Raw genomic sequence first — 6,000 nt, forward strand, 5'->3', positions numbered from 1 at the left:
AGTACAATACTAGAAGCCTAGGAGGCTAGTTCAAATTTTAGGAACCTTTCACAATGGGTGTCCATTTTAATATAATATTTGCAATAGGATTTGATACATGATGAATATTTTTACTAACATAATTTAAGTACCTATGTTACAGGAGTGTCAAGTTTAAGTGATTTCCATAAAAACCAACAAGTTTACCTTTGAATTGAAAAATAAAATAACTGAAAGCAAGATGGTTGGCAAAGATACAAATGCTAGATATTTAATTTTCAACGGTACAAATATTAATGACAAAGGAAATAAAGCATTCCTTAAGGCACCCAAAATTATTGAAGGGAAAAAATTAATAAGAGAGTCTACACTTATAGCTAACTAGTAACTCGAGATAGAATTGAGTGTAATTAGACCTTCATGGGTCATTGAGTTTGAAAATCTCATTAATTCTCTAGAAGAAAAAATTGAGTGATGGTTGGTTACTTTCATGAATGATGATGAAGGCCACTTAGTATCAATTGAACATTTGTGTTGTATATATATATATATATATATATATATATATATATATATATATATATATATATATATATATATATATATTATATATATATATATATATATATATATATATATATATATATATATATATATAGTTAAGCAAGACATCATGGCTCTTCCAAAAAATAAATACATTAAAAAATGGCTTGAAATGTCGTTAACACAAATCATTAATCTAGAATAACTGTCAAGAAATGGTTGTCCTAGAATAGTTCAAAGTCCCAAATATATATATGTGAAGATCTCAATGCTAAAGTGGAGGAAAGACAAAGACATCGTGAAGTCAAATTTGTATCCCATGTTGTAGTGGAGATACACTCTGAAAAATGTGGAGACTTGGGGGGCTTCCAAGATGAAGCCTTTTAAGGGAATACTTTCTCGTTTAATTTTTATTTTTTTTGCTATATATTGTAAAATAGTTTTGTTATTATTTCAATATGTAATGTAGTGTACCTATCTAGATTATTAGGACTAGAACTAGAAGATCAAGGACATGGATTTTTTAGCTATTATATAATATGTTTTGATACCAAAATATGATCAAACTCTTCATTTTTGTATTACAATGATGTTTGGTTCTATAACATTTCCTAATATAAAATATTACTGTGAGCTAATAATAATAATAATATATATCTTAGCCTAGTAATAATAAATAATGTATTATAAGGCTATAATAATATTTGATATTGTACTTATTATTAAATCATACCCCATTATAGGAATTGAAAGTTTAAGCATGTGAAATTTTGGCTTTTTTTGCGAGTATTAAAATTATTGGTCAAATCAAAATGTTCATCATTAAATTGCATTTTTTTAATGTTCAAATGAATTTAGCACTCTAGAAAACAAGGCACTTGGATTGTATGGACGCAAAAACCTAAACTATAATTTTCTCAATTTCAAGTTAAATTTTAGGTAAACTTGATAAATAAATCTTCCTAGAAAAAGGCCAAAGAATCTATTGTTTAGACTATGGGTTATAAGAATGTGCTTTATAGCCTCATTTATATAGTCATGATTCATCCATTTGTATAACAAAACAATATATAATAATTAATTTAATATTTTAAATACCTTCATTAATTTTTTTATTGGTTTTTTTATTATTTTCCTATCAAATTAATAAGTTGACTTAAACTCATAACTTTATTAATTAAATTTAAAAATTAAAATTAAAATGATAATAGAACTATTTGTAAAAATGGTATTTAAACTATTTTTAAAAGTGGTATTTAGAGTGTGTAAAAGTGGTATTCAAATGCTATTAAAATCTTATTGGAGATGCTAGTAAAAATGTTTTGTAATATGATCATTTAAATATTTTAAATATATTCCCTTACTTATTATTTTTTTTTTTTTATGTGATTGAATATTTAAATATTTTTTAAAATTATTAATAAAAATAATTTAAATATATTAAATATATTAATCAAATTTATTTAATTTATTATTCTATTATTATTAAATTAAAAATAAAAATAATCACTTAAATTTTGGATCGAAAGAATTACTTTAACCATGAATGAATTTAACCATAAATTCATTCAGTGTCAAACCAAAATCCTACATACTAGTAATTTTACCCTTTTAATTAAAGACTTTAATTTTTTTCTCATTTTTAAAAGAAAATAAAATTATTAAACCCCAAATAATTTAATTTCCAATCTTTTAATTTTAATAAATGTGTAGAAATTAAAAGTAATATATTTATATATATAGGGTTTTAGCGAAATCAATGTTATCTTTCCCATTTAAATTTAAATTTTCATTAGTGACATAATGAATTATAGTGTTTTCATAAATATTATTGTAATGGCTTCACGCATATGAATATATGAATCTCGAGTGACTATCTTAGTCTCAGTGATCTCACTCTAACTCTCTTACTAAGAAAAACTAATTTCATTTTTCTAAGAAAAAAATACTAAGCCAAATCATAATAAAATAAAATATTATCCTCTCAACCGGGTTCTATTCTCATTAATGAGACAATTAGCATAAGCAGGTGTGCAAGTTGATAAGACACAAGAGCTATTGTATTAAACAATGTCTTGTAGTATTTACTTTGAGTTGGTTACTTCACAACCACGAGATGATATCATATTATCTTTAACGGCTGAATGAAAATGAGTAGATGAGGAGGGGAAAGCAAGGATTGTCTTAAAAAATATCATTAAAAAGTCAGTGAAGGAAAAAGCAGTAATAATAGTTTTAAGATAGAAGTAAACATGTGTTATAATAAATAATAAACTAGATCATAATATTTGAAGTTACAAAATAGTTGTGTGGATGCATTAAAAAATGTTTTAATAGAGTTATAGATTTAAAGTTAAGAAAGTATTTAGATTAGGAAGATTTTGAAGATTTTATTAAAAATATGTTAATAAAATGGTTGACAAGTACTATTTTACAGCATAAATTTGAGAGAAATGGAACTAAATAAGAATGTGAATTGATTGACTAGGGTATCTCAATTTTATTTTACTTTTGTAGCATAAACATGACGATGGTGGTTTGAGAAGAGGAAATTGTGTTGGGAATCAATGGGGTGTCTACTTTCAAATATCAAGAACCAAATGAAGTATAATAATTATAGTGTTGCACTATTCAAAACTCAATAAGCATGTCTTTCAAATTTTATAATTAATCTTGGATTGTTATAAGTTTTCCATTTGAAGAGGAAATATTTTATATTTTATGAATTAATGAGGGGCATATAAGTAATACTTGATCTTTTTCCCAATAGAAATAGCACAATGGAATGAAAACTTGAAAAATATTGTATCCATCGTACAAGAATTTTTAATTCCGAGGACAATGTTATTGGTACTACTCCAATGCATAAATGGATATGTTGATCATGCTTACTCTTGTACTTTTCACGTGACTTCCTTAGTGTCTCACGTACTTGTAGATGGATTTGTGTGAGCTTCTCAACAAGTTTCTCTAGCCTTAAGGCATCTCTTGTGAGATCCTCACTAACTCCTCTTTGTTGTCCATATGCCATATCCAAAGGTGAAGGTGTAAAATGTAATGCCCCTAACTAAACCTATTATAAGTACAACAAAGAGGAGTTAGTGAAGGTGTAAAATGTAATGCCCCTAACTAAACCTATTATAAGTACATTGAAGGTGTAAAATGTAATGCCCCTAACTAAACCTATTATAAGTAAAACAATAATCAACATCTTGTTTTTCTTCCACATTCTTGAGTTTCTTCATTTCTTAAATGAAGATTTTCTTTCGTTGGCCAAGCAATGCTATTTATGCAAATGATTTACCAGATTCTTACTTTCTCTGTCATTTATGTAAATGATTTACCAGATTTTTACTTCTTCTTGGTATATGTATTTATTGATATTTTGTTTCTGACATATGGGTTCCTTTTACATTTCATCATCACATGTTCCTATGTCTACGCCTGTCTTCTAACATCTTAAGAAAATTCCTTCATTCATGCTCTTTCTTTCATTTCCTATTTCACTATTTAGTTGATGTAAATTGATTAGAGCGAGGGCTTCTCTTCTGATAGAGATTAGATTGCTTTGTGATCAGTGTGTGATTTATGATAGTTTCTGAGCAACTCTGACTCCACCACTCTAAAACAGGACACTCCTTTTGTATCAATGGTGTGGGAAGATGCACCTAACAATGGAAACAAACTAACTCTGCCCCTTTCTTTGCAATACTACTAATCAATTCAGCGGTGCCTCCAATATCTCAAATAAGTTCAATATTTTTAAAATGGTAAGGCATATTCAACATTTTATATGCTGAGTCTTATTCTGTGAATGTAGTTTATTCATAATCCATCGACCAATGACATTTTTCAGAGTTTGAGATCCATTTTGTGGGACATACTATGTTTGTATTCTTCTGGGGTCTTAAAACAAGGTTCACTGGAAATATCAGTCATCGAATCATTTGTAGACAATAAAAATATTTCAGTCTCTCGAATCATTTACCTCACACCCGGTAATGCCTGCGAGGTGGGTGCAATTGTGAGCGCGGGCGGTGTTTCCTCCAGACGCGTTGCAGAGGTCGTGTTTCCTCCAGACGGGTTGCAAAGGCAGATCAGAGCATGTCGAACGGGAGCGAATGTTCGGAAATGAAAATGGGTCTTTTGGCGCGAGCGGAAGTTTGAAAATGGATCCCGATGCACGCTGGGGGCTGGTGGGTCCCGCGTTCCCGGAAACGGAAAGCTGGCTGCCGGATTAACGATGCATGGAGGATGGATGCGCCCATGACCATCCTTGACATCCATGGTAGCGTCAGCCTCCATACGGGCATTTAATGCCCTATGGCAGGCTGGTTAGCTCTTTAGGCTGGTTAGGATTTCAGTTTGAATAAATTCAGTTTTCAGCACCAACTTTATGTTAGATCATATTTCAATTTGCAGAAAAGGGTGTATTTTCAGTTCAAAAGTTTTAGTCACAAAGATTATACAACAGAGCATATACATGTGTGGGATTGGCCCAATGGATCAGGCTACCAGTCGATGGTGTTCTTGACATTTCAGAAGGAAATACCATCCCCAATTGGAGCCACTGTTAGGTTCCTATACCAATAGGAGTCATAATTTTGAATGGCTAAGGTTAAGCCTTGTAATATTTACATACCTTTGCTTTCGGCAAATGTTTTCCATATTGAAAAATAAAAAAATGAAAAGAGGGTATGTTCTAAAAGAAAAATCAAAGGACAAAAAGACTAAGAAAAGGTCCAAAAAAGTGAAAAATATGAACCCCAAAAACAAAATACCATGAAAGTGTGCAAGTCAAAATGCCACTACTATTTACTTTTATGCATAATAATGATTGTGTGCAGTTTTTTATTCACGCCAAAATCCATGGTAATCAAACTATTTAATCTTGATTATGCCATGCTTTAAATTTCATATTGATAGTTCAATAATAAAATCTGACCAAACTGTTTAATCTTGGCAGATCATTAGATAGGTAGAGTAAATAAAAGGAGCGCATCAGTTTAATCTGAGCCCTTAGATGATATAAGGTTAGAATTAGATAGTTTCTTGCTTTAAATGAAAATGGATAAGGGTTTGCTAGCTTAAATGCACCCAAATAAAATGAAAGAAAAATGGTAGGATGAGTAGATGGGCAAGTAGAAGAAAGGTTGCAGAAGCATGATGATTGATTAGACAAAAGCACGTTTATCATCTTTCAACATGTATTTCAGATATGAATGAACAATTAAGCATGCATAAGGTTTACAAAGTCAATTAATTAACTTCCCCCATCCATTTCACCCCTTTACTTTACTAATTTCCCATAAATAAATTCTAAGTACTTAAATACTTTAAGTCAAATAGGCTTAGAGCATTTCTCTGACTTTTGGAAGGATTGGACCTTCAGCTTAATGACTTAAGGACAACAAGTACTAGATTCCCCATCATCAAAAATTTATCTCCCTTCATTCCCCCTCATTTCCCTAGTAAAAC

The 6,000-nt window shown here is 29.8% G+C and overlaps 1 pseudogene; it reads right to left on the minus strand.

Moving 5' to 3' along the window:
- The window catches only part of LOC149194380 (protein RGF1 INDUCIBLE TRANSCRIPTION FACTOR 1-like), a 29,578-nt pseudogene extending 24,751 nt beyond the window's left edge, over positions 1–4,827 (minus strand).
- Positions 4,828–6,000: the final 1,173 nt, after the last annotated feature.

Source organism: Pinus tabuliformis, chromosome 2_2 (assembly GCF_031772625.1).
Source record: "Pinus tabuliformis cultivar Carrire ecotype Pingquan chromosome 2_2, CPIR1, whole genome shotgun sequence".
In the NCBI taxonomy this organism is placed as follows: domain Eukaryota; kingdom Viridiplantae; phylum Streptophyta; class Pinopsida; order Pinales; family Pinaceae; genus Pinus; species Pinus tabuliformis.